This window comes from Caloenas nicobarica, chromosome 2, assembly GCF_036013445.1.
Source record: "Caloenas nicobarica isolate bCalNic1 chromosome 2, bCalNic1.hap1, whole genome shotgun sequence".
Classification (NCBI taxonomy): domain Eukaryota; kingdom Metazoa; phylum Chordata; class Aves; order Columbiformes; family Columbidae; genus Caloenas; species Caloenas nicobarica.
The window spans coordinates 142,930,779-142,946,793 of NC_088246.1; the positions used below are offsets into that span (position 1 = coordinate 142,930,779).

The following is a 16,015-nucleotide window of genomic DNA, read 5'->3' on the forward strand; positions in this document are numbered from 1 at the left end:
AATGAATTTTCCTTGCTGCAATTTGTGCCCATTGCCTTTCATCCCACCAGCGTGCGCCACACAGAAGAGTCTGACTCCCGTTACGAAGTTGTGGAGAGCAAAAGCCTTGGCCTTCTCATCATGGGACTGGACAAACCCAGCTCTGACTGCCTGTCTTCAAACATCACCTGCTCCTGTCCCCTAACCATCCTGGTGATCCTCTGCTTGTCTTGCTCCAGTTTGTCAAGGAATTTCTTAAACTGGGGAACACCAAAGTGGACACAGTACTCCAGCTGTGGTTTCACAAATGTGCAACAAAAGAGAAGAATGACCTCTCTTGACCTGCTGGCTGTAGCCTTGCCAACACAGCCCAGCACATGGTTGGTCTTTGCTATAGTGGCATATTGCTGCCACACATTCAGCTTGAGGTCCACCAGAACAACCAGGTCCCTTTCAGAAAAGCTACTTTCTAGACAGTTGACCATACTGAACTGTTGCACAAGGTTATTCCATCCCACATGAAGGACTTGGCATTTGCCTTCGCTGATTGTCATGAGGCTCCTGTCAGTCCATTCCTCCCACTGTCAGTGTCCCTCTAAAGAGTAGCCCTGCCCTCCAGCTTATCAACCACATCCCTGCAACGTGGTATCATCCACAGGTTCCAGTTGTTAATTAAGCATTAAACAGTGTTGGCCCCAGTAGTGGTCCCAGAGAGACACCACTAGTAGTAACCAGCCACCAGATGGATTTTGTAGTGCCGATCCCAACCTTCTGAGTCAGGCAGTCCAGCCAATTTTCCATCGACTTTATTGCCACTTGTCCAGTTCATATCTCACCTTCTTACAGAGGCATAGTGGAGATTTTGGGGTGTTTGTGAGATAATTTGAGAGCTACAGGCCCTGTGTAAAAAACAACACAATAAATTTGGACAGTCATATATTTCTAACATTTTCTGAGTGCTTGACTTTGCAAATTAACTCAGTTTTTGTTTATACAACTTTAGTTATATTTATACCAATAACAAATGGGAAGTGTCAACTTGAGGCTCAAAACCTTTTAAATATTGGGGGGGTTTCGTTGTCTTTTTTTGTTGTTGTGTGTTTTTGGTGGTTTTTGTTTGTTTGGTGTGGGTTTGGTGGTTTTTTTGTTGTTGTTTTGTTTGTTGTTGTTGTTTTGTGGTAAATGCTTTGAAATCCCATGGTTAAAAGATGCTGCAGGAATAACTGCAAGTGGTTGTTCCTAATGAATCTCACTAACTGCAATTATAGTGACCAATACTCCTAATATACTAATTTTCCACAGGACTCTTGCCTGCTGGAGTGGATTATGTAGTTATTCAGGTTTCTCTCCATTTGCCTTTGTAGTTCCACGCCTGCTTTTCCTCTCTGTGCTATATGTGGTCCATGAAGACAGCCCAAACAGCTGCAGCAGGCACTACTCTCCCCTCTTCCCACTGCCATGGCAATGGCAGAAGCAGTAAGTCTGGCTTCAGGAGCACCCCAATCTTTCCTTTTAATCCTTCCCTTCTCACATGAGGCCAGGCCATCCTTGAGACAGCAAAAATCAGTTTCATTTACAGTGCTGAGAAACTTTGAACTCAATTTGAATAGATGACGAGTTTACTTCACAACCATGATTCATTCCTAACAGTGAATGGGACAGCAATGGAAAAACTGCACTTGAAGATGGAAGGCTTTTTGCAAAGAAACTGAAGAAAGTTTGTTGAGAAAGCTCAGGAGATCTTTACTGTGTCAAAAGGGCAGACAGGGCTTTTGGTGACAGTCAGTTGTTGTCTTCCAAGGATAAAACATCCGCTTCTGAAGAAGAGGCTTTTGTGCTAGAGGACTAGCTGTTGGCATTTGGGGCAGGTTTGGATGGTGGAAAGCCCTGCACACCACAGCAGACACATGTGAAGAAGCTCACTTGCCAAATGGGTCAAACACAGTGGAGTCAATGCACCTCAATGGCTATAACTGCCCATCAGGATTGAGTTTCACCATCAGAAGAGCTATCCCAGAACTGCAGGCTCATAGAAGATGCTGGTTTTGAGATGGTCATGTATACTGAAATTTGTTTTGTTTCTGCTTGGAAGAGGTTAGTGACAGCTTTCCAACAACCAAAATTAGGGAACTATTCAAGATCTTAGAAGGCAGGAAAAGGAAATAGCAAACAAGTTCACATAGGAGTTATTCTGAGGAAAAAAGAAGTCTGTATCTTCCCACACAGCAATTGCTGAAGCTACTCAGTGGCCTGCTAAGTTTCTTCGGGTATCTGAATGAAGACGCGTGTTATCTGAGGAAGACAAGTTCGAGCAAAAATAGCAGGAAGCAGCGTCTAGAGTCTGATGCTTTTTTCTTGAAAAGCTCAATTGGAAAGCAGGGACGCATGGCAACAGTGAGAGAACAAACCCCACTGGACAGACGTTAGGCACAGTGCTTAAGGCATTACTGGAATGCACTCAGAGACTCTGGGGATGTGGCTAGTCAGAAAAGCCCACATAGAATGAAAGCTTTGTAGAATTTGGATTTGCTCTAAGTTCAAATTGGTGTATCTTAGGGTGGAAAATAGTTTCTTGCTTTCATCATTGAGTTTACGACATCCATTGGGATAGAGAGACCCAAGAAAGCCGTGGCTTACTGTCTTCTTCCTCTGAAAGGACTATCCTCATAGCTACTATGAGTGATTGTAACTATTTAATGCTAATGCAAATGTTTTGTGATATTTTTAAAAAATGAATTAAAATGAATGGCATGCTTTAGAAGAAATCCCAAAGTTTATTATAAATTAATGCCATAGACAGTAAACAGATTAAAGTAACTTTTGGGGTGGAAAATGGCAGTTGTCCATACTGCATAATGCTATACACACATGCTTGTCAGAGAATGAGCAATACTAAGGTCAGCTCACATGGTCTGTGTTTTTCTTTCTGTTTAGCATGAAAAGTGACAACTCTCTTTAGCAACACTGCTGTCTACAGAAAATGTCTTTCTGAGTCTTGCAGACTACGGCTCAACCGCCTGTAATGTCACTTGGTATCTCTCCAGAAGCAGTTCACTTCCTGATGTGCTTCTTGAAGATATAAACCACCATTATTATTACCAAGCTTTGCCATCAGCAATATCAGCTCTAGCGTACCGTGGTGATTAATACTCGTGTAATGTCTGAACGGGGTTTGTGTGCTGTGGAGGAACAGGGTGCTGAGTAGGTTCCTCTACTCAGCTGGGGAATACCAGGCTACACATGATAAAGAACATGGATAGTGTCTGTAAAATAGTGAATCATGTTATACCGATAGAAAGAAGTTGTTTCAGGGAAAGAACTAGAAGATTATGGAGAAGCGTGACATCAGTTATGGTCCTTAAATACATCCAGAGGAGGGCAACCAAGCTGCTGAAAGGGCTGGAAGGAGCTTCCTGTGAGGAGCAGCTGAGGACTTTGGGCTGGTCTATTCTGGAGAAAAGGAGGCTGAGGGACAACCTCATTGCTCTCTGCATCTTCCTGAGGAGGGGACGTGGAGAGGGAGGTGCTGAGCTCTGACCCCTGGGATCCAGTGACAGGGCACGTGAAAACGGTTCAAAGCTGCAGATTGGGCATGAGGAAGCATTTCTTAATGGAGAGGGTGGTCAAACACTGGAACAGGCTTCCTGGACAGGTGGTCAATGCCCCAAGCCTGTCAGTGTTTAAGAGGCATTTGGACAATGCCCTTAACAACATGTTTTAACTTTTGGTCAGCCGTGAAGTGGTCAGGCAGTTGGACTAGATGATCATTGCAGGTCTCTTCCAACTGAACTATTTCTAGTCTCGTCTCGTCTAGTCTAGTCTAGTCTAGCCAGGTATATCTTTCAGTTAAGCAGGTATTTAAATCCAGAGTAACTCCATCAACATTGAAGCTGTTTACTTCATGTTTTCCTAATTTTAGTTTGATACGATTGGCCCCTGTTTTTCCATCCTATACTTACTTTTTTTTTGCATCTTTTTGCATCCTTTCTCAGCACCCACCAGCCAGGCTTGCATTGGCTTAGTCCGTTCCATTCATACCCATGTTTACATTCTTTCTGTACTTGCTGTGTATTTTTCTCAAACATAATACAGTTATGTATATAAATACTGACTACTCAAAAAAAAAAAATCTCATTTTTGCACATCTCAGTCTGTCTCACAGTGTTACAAAGCTCCAGTCATACCTGTTAAATCTTTATTCTCAAAGTAACTATAATGGTTCAAAAAAGGGGAGTGCCACTTTAAACAAGTGGCACAAAGAATGAGGGTGCCTTGGTGTGGGTTTCTGACACCACTCATAGTTAGCGGGCCGGATCTATTGCCCCTCAAGTCAGATATAGTCTTTCTGATAAATTAACAATATCAGGTCAATTATATGGTGAAACTCACTGACCAGCACCCCTGCACTCAGAGCTCAGAACAACCGGAGGTTTTCAGGTGAGCCCAGCTATCCAAGCAGCTTAGGAACCACGTGGCAGATCCTGCTGCTGGGTGGACAGCACAAAACCTGCCACCAGCACAACCCAGTTCTGTGGGCAGGAGTTCGGCAAGTGGACTTCAATGGGGCTACGGGAATTTTTACTGTTCTTTATTTTACGGTCCAAACCTCAAAAGAGAACTGCTATGACCCATAACTTCTATGCCAAACAGCTCTAAAAGCACATTGTGTGCAAACACTGACAGAGGAATTTGGGGCACATCCATAAAGACAGCATTGCCATTAGCTGGAAGAGGAGCCAGTTCCTCTCAAGAATTCAGTACCTGCAAGGTCTCTGGAAGTCTTTTGTGATGATAATCTCATGCACATGGGCCTTTTTGGAACTACGCTGCCTGTGACTTACAAAGTCTGTGCTGGCCTCTCGCTTTCATTGTTAGCATAAGGGGAAAAAATGGTACTGAGTACATAAATTAAGAAAACAGCATAGAATTTATTATTTCCCTTTTTAATATCCATGAAGTAATCATGGCAGGATAATACCGCTTTCTCACAAAAAGGCCTTCAGTGCAATATAAACGATGAATAAACACAGAAAGCAAAGACAAAGCCACTGAAAACTCATGAGGCAGAGTGCCGTTAAAATGGGGTGAGGGAACTGCAGAATTGAATTCTAATTTTACTTAAAAAAGAACCGTACTTCATTATTCCCAGTGAGACAATATTTTTCTTTGCCTGAATCATATGGCTTTTTACGTGGTGTAAGTCACTCCTTACAGAGAAAGACACATCTAGTCTAGCTCATGTAGACTTCGTATTTCCCACTCCGCTGAGGTGGTTAACCAGCTCTCCCTTCCCTACAGAGAGATGGCTTTACCTTCATTCACTTTCCAAGACACTATTCAGAAAAACTTTCCTGCTTTCAGGACTTGTTTCAGGACTTGGTCTTCAAACCACCTCATTATAAAAACTCCAAGTTACCTTTTTTTTTTTTCTTTTTGTCAAAGAAAATGCATTCAGAGTTTAAAGCTAAATATGTTGCAAATAGAGCCTAAGCATTTTAATAAATTCTTAACTTAGGTAGCTTTACCACTTAACACTGAGTAGCCAAGTTCCATGCATTAAGAATTAACTTGCACCTCTTAGTTTTACAAACAGTTTTTACCAATATAAGCACCGTTGCTGAATTTCAGCACATTAATACCTGCATCTGCAAGGACTGGGAGACCAGGCTAGAGGCTTAGACTTTGCACTTATTGTAGCTATTTTTCTGAAAATTGCTTAGGAAAGGGTTAAGATCATTTGGGTATAAAACCGTCTCTTCCAAAACTTAAGTTTATTTTGGTGTTGCAGAGAGCTGAACGGACCTAAAGTGAATGAGCTTTTGGAAAGCCTCAGCCTGTTCATCAGTACAGTTCAATCGAAGGATCAACTGTATCATCTAGACTCTCAAAAGCAGGCAGGCATCTCACCTTAGAGCTGGTTCATTCAAAAAACCCAACCACCTACCTAGCTTTGGCAGAAGAAAAGGAGCGGGTCTTCAACACGGACAGAGCAGCAGGGTGACAAGGGGATGCACTGACTAAAATCTGCCTGAGCTGGTGATTTGTAATGGCAAAGAAATTTGTTCACAAATCGTAACAACTCATTGATGAATATTTGGCAATAGAAAACAGTTAATCTTGTCTTTAGAAGAGGTATGTACACTTTTCACTGGGTTTTAAAGGTGCTTATAGTCTGCCAGTGACAGCACTTAAGAAATGTAACTCAGCTTACCCACCTCTTCCCCCATTCCCAACGTACCTGTCAATTAGTATTGCCACCCTTTCGTGTTTCTATCACAAATTATAACTAGATATTTACATTCACGGAACTGCTAAGACAAAATCCACTGGATAAGTACTTGTCCTAAGTTAGCTGCCCTGTTAAGGCATAGCAATATCTCTGATGAGCTGACCATAGAACCATAGAATAGTTTGGATTGGAAGGGAGATTCAAAGCTCATCTAGTCCAACCCCTTGCAATGAGCAGGGACATCTGCAACTAGGTCAGGTTGCTCAGAGCCCCGTCCAGCCTGGCCTTGAATGTCTCCAGGGATGGGGCATCTACCACCTCTCTGGGCAACCTGGGCCAGTGTTTCACCACCCTCAGGGTAAAAAATGTCTTCCTCATGTCTAGCCTGATTCTTCCTTCTTTTAGTTTAAAACCATTACCCCTTGAGCTGCCCATATCCAAAAATACTTTTCTGGACTGTGACTGATTGGAGAGTTGCCTGCAATTCACACAACTGCAAAGAGACACTTTTGTTCATTAGACAGCTTTGTCAATCTCTGCCAGATTATCTCTATGTATGATGAGCCTCAAGACAATGAAGATGGGCAATTCCATAGTTGAAAGCTGGAGTAACAGCATTGCTTCAGTGGAGTTACTCTGGATTTACAGCGGGGAAAGTGAGACTGGAATCTGGACAACTAACAGTAAGTCCTTTTCTCACCTTTTTTTTCACCCCAAGAAAGACACTGAAGCTAATAAAAGTCATACTGGACTGAAAGTAATGTGAAGTGGCTCTTGCACACAGTTAATGCTGCAGACAGTGTTCTCATCAAGAACAGGGAGTTTCCACCTGGGAAATTCCCTCAAACTCGATGTTTATTCTCATGAAAGATGAGCAAGCAGCCAAGTAGGAGAATGCAATGGATTCAACTGCTCTAAAGGAAGACAGACCTTTGATTGCAGAGGGAGAAAGATTTTTCTAGAATGAGAATTACTATAATTTTTAAATTTAATAATCAATGTAAGTGACAGATCTCTTAGTGGTCAATGTGGCCAGTGGAGGCTAAGTCAAGAACACCCAATCAGAGAGGTTCGTACTTGACCTTGCCCCAGCCCAGTGCAATAAAATCTGTGGTAAAGGACATTCTATAAAGCACAACACAACAGAAAATAGAAACAATGAAGCTTACACAGGAGCTCTAAGACTGCCTAACTTATACCCTCTTGTAGCCCTAAGAATGCTCTCCAGTCTGGCTGTTTCCATAGGCGACAGGTATCTCTGATGTTAGCTGTGTTGCACCGAGAGCCTCAACAAAATCAAGGTAACACTTCCAGGCAGCTTTTCGCAATGCAGCAGCCTGAACACCAGCATTGTGTTCCCACAGACCAGCACTGTGCACAGTGGTGGTGAACGCAGTGCATTTTGCAGCCAAAATAAAGCCTTGTAAAGGCTCCATACCTGCCGTAACTGCCATTAGGCTCTTGAGTTCTCTCTTCCTCCCTCCTGTCTCTCAGTGGATTCTTGACGGCTTTTCTTTTTCTCCCCCGACCTGAAGTTTCCTGAACTTCCTTCTGCATACCAGGAGATATGTTGGGCCACCAGCCCCATCTGCTCTGAGAACAAACTCCTTGCCTCTCCCATGGCTGTGAGGGGTTTTGGCACTAACCTCTACTGCGCAGGACTGGACGCTGGAAAGGGCCCTACAAGAGCTGGATAAGACCTTTAGGATATGATCCTGCATGAGTGCTTGGACTGGCAACCCAGAGAGCAGAACGGGTAAGACTTGGAAACGCTACAGGAAAGAAAGAAGCCCCTTTTTCAAAACTCATCTTCACCCAGTGAAAGTTAGAGTAACTGTGGGATTGAAGCAGTCTGAGCAAAGCAGCTCCACAGCTTGTCCAGGACACGGCTGGAGAGCACTCCCCTCACTTCCTGCACACAAACGTGCAATGTCTGGCCTGACTTCTGAGACTGGGTGCTGGATTTAGGATGTGGCCATCAAGTGCTGTCATTAAATGATGTGCTAAGAATGGAGAAATGTCACTGAAGACCTTCCAAGGCTCTGATTCCATAGCTCATACATCCTATTGCAGCCAAATGTTTCCAGAATGAAAACTGATCCCCCGCTCAACAGGGAAATGTGAGAGCCCCTACATCCACCAGAAAGAAGAAAGGGAAGTGCCTTGGTCACAGTCCTTCCCACTCTGCCCACACTGAGCCTCAGCCAGAGGAACGGTCCCTGGGAACGGGTTTCTTAAAAACTTTAGGAAATGGCAGATGCCTGGCTCAGCTTCTCTGTTTTAGTCTTCTTCCATTTCCATTATGCCTAGCTGAAAACAGGCAGGTCTCCCGTACTTTGCCATGATTCTGGATCTGAATCATCTCTGGACACCAACTGCTCTTGCCCACAGCAAGAAATCAATGGGATTTCACAGACTGGTGCAGGAGTCTCAGCTGGAGAGTGATGATGTGTGATCAGAGCTTTTGTCTGCAATTCATGCATGCCTAAGAGTGCCTAAGAAATAATAGGAAACAACAATGAGATTAATAATTGACATATCGAGGAATATATATTCGTTTGCCATTAGATTATGCTTAGAGTATTTTGGGTAAAAATTAATACAGTTACTTTGAGTAAAAAACCCTACAGGCTGTCAATACCAGTGCTTATTTTTAAAGTCTTTTTATGCATATTAATGACAACATTGCTCAAAGATTGATAAGTTATCTTGATTTTCCTGGTGAGGAAGCAGAGGTTAAGTAAGATTTTAAGGCCACACAGCAAGCAAGTAAGTACTTGGATTTATAACTCCCAAATCTGCCTTCTGCACAGTCCAGCAGGCCATGCTGACTCACTGTGGAATGCATATTTCCAGTAAACTCTTAAGGCACAAGAGGAATCAAAAGGAACAAAAGGTACAGATAAAGGAAGCACTAACTCTAAAAAAAAATGTTTACTGCCATTCAAAAAACCTGAGTCAACTTCTGTTTAAGTTGTCACACCTCACCAGTATGTTAGCCAGAAACAGGAGAACTAGAATAACAGCAGGGAGATTGTTCTGACAGTGTTTTTAGCAAAACTGAAAGTCAGACACAACAGCTTATGTCATGAGATTTCCAGTACAAAGAAAATCTAATATGTGTCTGAGATTTCAAATGAAGTTTATGGAGATTTATCCCAAGGTAGCTTTAAAGTTCAGAGAAGCCAGAACTCTCCCCTGGCATCCACAAGAATGTAGGAAAACAGCAGTGATACTGTTATTCCAGCTTCTGGAAGACTATTTCTATGCTATTGCTTTGTATTATAGGTCTGGCTCTGAGGATCAGACTTGTATCTGTATGTACTGGAACATTTAAAAAAACCCAAACCAACCTGTTTTAAGCAAATTAAGAATTTAAATATTAATTTACTCCTCTTACGGGTGAAATATTTTAGGAAAACTAAGAAAATTAAATGGAACTGACCCTGCAATTTCAAAGGCCTTTTGTCAGACATTAACCGAGACGAGTGTGAAAGGAAGTGCCGATTACATGACAATACTATAACCAGACTGTCTGGAATCTGGCTCTGGAGTGGGAATAAATAATTCATTTCCATTCCATTAAGAATCTCCATCCATAAAAAGTTCATTTCCTTTCGCAGGTAAGCAGAAGGGAGATGCCCAACCTGACAGAGCTCCCTGAATAATCAGACGGGACTTGTAAAGGCCTTAATGCACAGAGCAGTTCGCGCTGCAAACCACCTGCTCCATGTACCCGCTGCCGAATGCTTCTCATTTATGCTGATGCAACTTCTGTCACGGGATAAATCCCAACCTATTGGTGTAGATCCAAATTTAAATACCCACAGCAATATTTTTTTTTCGGGGCGGGGTGGGGGGGCGCACTGAAAAAGAGGTAGAGACTGAGATTCAAGTGACAAAGAAGGTATCAAAAAAAACCCCCAACCAATCCAAAACCTAAAACCAAAACAGAAATTAGAGAATAAAGAACTGAATGGCCTTATTTGAACTTGGCTTTGGTTAAAGTCTAGCTGCTGAAAGAGCTCCTAATCCAATACCCGCATGTAAAAACTAGACATGGAAATCATATATTCTGATACTTAATTTAGAACCTGACATTCTAAACTTACTCCATGGGTAGTTAAGTCAGAACCAGACACTACTCCAGCTATGCACTGTCAATTCAGAAGCAAAGCCTTCTGAGTCCCAGTATATAGAAACATCTGAAATTACGTTACAAATAAAATTAACGATAAAAATCTTATCAGTTTTAGTCAAGAGGAAAAATTCCAAATCTGCTTATGTTTCTTGTTACAAAATTGGGAATGTTTTGCTCATTTTGAGAGCTCCAGTAAAATGACATTTAGATATCTAAAACCGGAAGAATGAAAAGGAAAACATCTTCCCCAAACTGTTCTTTTGGCCAGGAGCATGTCTGCATCTGCCCAGTTTTCCTCAGAAACATCTGCAGTTTCTAAGGAAGTTGCTAATCTCTCTCTCTGAATCTTTTCCCGTCCTTTTTTTGATCCGTTACTTTCAGCATTCTTCCTTCATGTGCCAAGTCACACTGAACCTCTGATCCTAACGCTTGCTTGCCCACAAAAAAAACCACCCCAAACCAGGGGAAATTACTCACATAAAGTATTTTTTATGAAGAAAATATGCTCTGTCTTGTGCACCAGTGGCTCTCACATACTGTTTGCGGCCTCCAAACTGCTTGCTCACTGGCTGTGCAGAGATAAGAGAAGACACAGCCCTGACTCTGCTTCCTCTCCTGCCGCCGTTGCACCAGGTGCACGCCCTTGTCTGTGAAGTGACAGGGCACAGCTGAAAAAAACGAGGTATGTTCACAAACCACGGCAGATGTGCAGCTGGTTCTACCAGCTTGCTGACACTTGCCAGTAACCAGGAACAACACTGGTCTCATCTCCTAACATCTGTTTTGGCTTCAAGAGACTAAGTCTGTCCTACGTCAAAGGCCTTGCAGCAGGAGCGGAGTATCTCCCGTGGTGTATGCCCACTACAGAGGCTATTTCAGCATCCTCTATATGCCCAGCATAAGCCTATTATGGAGCCACAGCCAAAAGAAGGGTGGTAAACCTGAGCACCCCTGTATGCTGTTCTTGTGGTCTGTGCTGCTGCTGCAAGCTACAAGAGTCCAGAGGCTACAAAACCCTGTTCCACGGAGCAGAGACTGGTCTCCATCCAGTCCCACTATGCAGACTCTCACAAGTGGTACACAGATTCCCCATATCCACTGACCTAAACTGAGCTCAGCTTGTTCACACATCAGATTTCAGACATTTTCTGCTGAAAGCTGAAGCAATCCACACGACCTAATTTGATTTAATGGAAGTACCAGAAGAATCAGCTACAGCATTAGAGAAAGGAAGTAAAACTGACAACAAGGCTCATACAACAAGGTCAACTTCTTCTATCTTTATTACAGGAAAGTGTAAATTAGTAAGATGACTACTGATAGTAGTGAATTAGTGAACTGGAGCCAATTGATAACCCTCCTTCAAAATACGGTCTCTTCCATCCCATAAAAAGCTTTCAGCATAACTAGGCTTGGCAAATAGAGATACCTGGTAAAGAACAAAGCCTCAAATAAGATGGGGGATAGTGTGCTGTAAGCAATGAAGATGACAAAACGGAAAGAAGTTACGGGGAAGAAATACATTTTATGAACAGAATCCTTGGAGCATAAGAAATGGGGTAAATCTCAAGGCTAGGTGAAGCACTGTAGAGGCATGGAGTGGAGGGCAGGAGATGAAATGCTGGAGAGGGGCAGAGCTCAGGAGAACACAGTGGGAGTGAGAGTAAATTTCTGGTAGGACTCGCTGGCACAGCTGCCCGAATCAGGTCAGATCTGTGCCAGCACTAGTGCCAGGGCAGGGAAACATGCTGGGAATAAGTAGCAGGTGCTGGGTTCCAGCAGGAGGTGAAGCCTGTGGCCTTGTTAGTTAAGATTTAAAAATTGACTTGCAGTTAGATTGCTTGCTTGGCTTAAAAATACGTATAAGGTATTCCTATTTGCTCTATTGGAGCATAGCTTGTTGCTTGGGGGGAGACAAGAGCTTTCAAAATGGTACAACTTTGAATTTCAGTACATACAAAAAGGCCAAAAATTTCTACAAGACTATTGCCCTTCTGGCAGAGTGTCTCCAAATGCTCAATATGAAATTCCCAGGGTCCTGCAAAGCCTGAAAATGAAGGGAAAAGATGCCGCTTCAGCTTTACTGCCAGACTGCCTTTTAATCCTCAAAGTGTTTGCTCCATCTGCAACGGCTTTCTGGAGGACCAGGTTAAGCCAAGGCCAACAGTTCCCCTAACCATTGTTGCATTTCACATGAAAAATGGAGAAAATGACCAAGTCCTTAACTAAACAAACTGTACTATACTAGGAAATGAGTTGCTCCCTTTGCAAAGCAGACAGTGTAACTCTAAAATCCAAAGGGAACTGACTAATATTTCAAAACTGAATAATTCACTTACTATCAAAATAATGACCCTTGGTGGGCAAAGCACCTTTGCAAGGTAGGTAATGGGATCTACACTTCCCAAACTGTATCATTGAGACCAAGAAAATATGTCAGTAAGTCAGTGCAATGAATAAAACCAGAGCTGGTGGTATATTAAATACCAGTCTAATGACAAATGATAAAAACCAGAATTCCTTAAATCAGACTTATTTCTAACTGATCTCACTGGAGGCCCTGCTTGCTATTCCTAAACCTCTTCTTGGCATAGGAGTGCACACAGTAAGGACACACACATGCTCATTATCTGTGTGCATTTGCAGGCTGTAATTCTAGTAAACATCAGATTAAAAAAGTTCCTTGAACTCTGAAACAAAGAATAAAGCTTTGACTTCTCTTATAATTAAAGTTTTTGAAAACAGCCTTCAGTTCAAGCCCCATGTTAACCACTGGTGTTCATCGCCTGACACAAGGATTCAAACCAAACCATAAATGGGAAAACCATTCTGTAAGGAACAGGTCTGGCAGGACGGAGCAGTCCACATAGAAGCTGCCATGACTTTCAGTGGGGTAATCCATCACTCTTTATGTCCACTACAAAAACTGTGCTTGCCAGCTTAAACCTACAGATGTCTACATACTTCATTTTTTGTCTGAAAATATCTGTACCAAAACAAACAAAGCCAGATGCTGAGCCTGCAATGAGACAACAACAATATGAGGATGAGCATATGGCATTTCAATTCTTACATCCTATTAACAGCAGAAATCCACTATCTTTATTAACTAGTTTTGTTTCAATATGTGCACTTCATTAAGTCCGCACAACCTTTAAACATTACAACCACCACACCACTGCAAGGCTATGTCAGCCTTTCTACTAGAAAACTCACTTGCCAGAGATTGTTATTTGAAAAATTCCTCATACTAAGGAATTTGGCTCAATAAGGAATTAATACTCTACAGTTCAAAACAAATTTACTGATTTTCTTCTTGACTTGCACTAAGAGAATGTTATCTGTTCTTTTTTCTTTGGCAAAGGAAAATGAGGTATTGCATATACTTGATCCTTCATCTGGATTCATGCCTTCTGATATTTAGATAAACATAATTTAATACACCAGAAATATTTAATGTTTTACAAAGAGCTTCTATTCACATTCGGTAAAACTTCTTTTGCTAGCCTATGTGCAGAAGGTTTCTTGTCTAAGAGGAACCAGTCTGGCTTCCACACGAGCAGCTGTTAATGTAGGCACACATTCAAACATGCAGTTGTCTGAAATAGCAGCGCTCTAGACATTGAAAGTCAAGAAGGGCCAGCTCAGGTTGCAGGGCTGCAAGGCCACCCCTGTGAGATGGCGTAATCACAAGCCAGTGAAATCCCCCTCCTGTGAGGAGGCTGTTGCTGGTCACTCCTTGCACTTCTCACAAGCACTGGGATTGGCCTCCAAGCAGTGATTCATGAAGGCACCACGCTGCTCTGCCTCCCTCGCTGCTCTCTTGGCTCACTGCATTCATTTCCCCCCTATTTTCTGCAAACTGCACATACCACACAACAAATTTTGTTCTAAATGCTTTCTCATTTTTCCTTATCCACAAGGTAGTTTAAAATGACAAGATGAAAGAACATGTCACTTGAAGCCACGGCTGTGACTTGTTCACACTTTGACTTCAGAAGAAATTCTGATTTGTTGCTTTTTACTTATTGCAATTTCCAGTTCATCTCCCATTCCCCTGGCAGCAATGAAGAACAATAGTTTTGTCACATCATAGTCATTAGGAAATATTGGTTGCTTAATGCATAGTTACAACAATGATTTAGAAACTATAAATGCCTACAGCAGAGACACATTCTTCAGGGTTCTGCACACAGGCTGCTTCAGCTGCAACCTCAGAACATTAGTTCTGCTTTGCATAAGAGCACAGACTACACCAGATCACTGTCAGAGACGTCCAGTTTCCATCTCAGATTTATCTGGCAGCGTGATGCTGGGAACACATTGCTTCCTGGCAATAAATAGCAAAGAGCTACCGACTAGTTGCATTTGTTTCCTAATACTGTATATTTTAAAAGTATTCCCACTTTGAAGCATTTGTAAGAGCAGTACAAAAGATGTCAGCTGAAGTACTTAAATATGTTTAAGATAACAGTTGCATTGTACTGCCCTGCAAGTGCAGGTGCAGATTTATCTCTACTGTCACCAGAAATTAATTTCATAATATTAATAGAGATTTGAGAGTCATGATTCAACAGTGTTTCAGCATTTACAAAGTTCACAGAGAACTGGATATTATGAAACCACAATGATAACCAAATTCTTCTAGAAAGCCCCAACACCAGGGATGAGAAATGTAGTAACAATCGGCAAGAATTTCTGTAACATTCTGGATCACTTAAGAAATTTTACATCTCAAGTAATCAATCTACAAGGATTAATGTTGAAATATAAGACAAGAACACCGAATGAAGGAAAAGCATTCTGACCTAATTCTCACATCATTTAAGACTTATTTTAACTACCAATTTGAATATGAATCAAGTGACAATTTAAGAAAGATCTAGCTTCAGAAATAGGAACAACTTCAGAAAGAACTGGCTTCAGAAACAAGTTACTTGTGTGTCAGCTGAGGAAGAAATCAGTTCTGTTAAAAGTCAACTTCAGGTAATGTTTAAATACATGCCAGACTTCTGAAAATTCTGAATATGACAACAGACAATATTACCCTTTTTTTTTTTTTTTGAGTTTAGAGGAGAGTTTTCACTTGCAATTAGTACTTCCTAGTACTATAAAATGCTGCTATTGAATTTCTGGACAAATTATTTACTTTGCATTTCTCTAGCCTATTATGACCAACATATTTTGATCAGAAAAAGAGCTACCCAGCTAACTAGCCCATCTACAATACACTGGTGAGTTGAGTATTTTTACTTACTTCAGAAAAATAGCCAGAGATTGGTTGACTCATGCTAAAGTCAAACTCTGATCAGCTGCCTAGATCTGCTGTTTCAATACTTTAAAGTGAAACCATGTTCTTTCCCTCATAGGAGCTTTTCACAATGATACACCCTCACAGTGCTAGATCATGTCCAGTAATGAAATACCTGTTGTATGGTGGCAACCAGAAACAACAGCTACCCATGACAGTCACGCAACAGATCATCCCCTTCTACAAAGCAAACTACCAATATGAGTACAACAGAAGCCCTTGAAGATAAAAATGAAATGGCACATGAACAAGTTACTGCGAGGTAAGATAGGGATGATCTTGCCACGGAGTAAACATGAGCACAGGGCCATCCCACTGCAGAGTAACCCATGTGCATCCATTTTACACTACAGTT

At 41.9% G+C, this 16,015-nt stretch overlaps 1 protein-coding gene across 1 annotated transcript in view; it reads right to left on the minus strand.

Moving 5' to 3' along the window:
• PABPC1 (poly(A) binding protein cytoplasmic 1) overlaps positions 1 to 16,015 on the minus strand; it is a 338,028-nt gene that overhangs the window by 243,003 nt on the left and 79,010 nt on the right. The window lies entirely within an intron of this gene.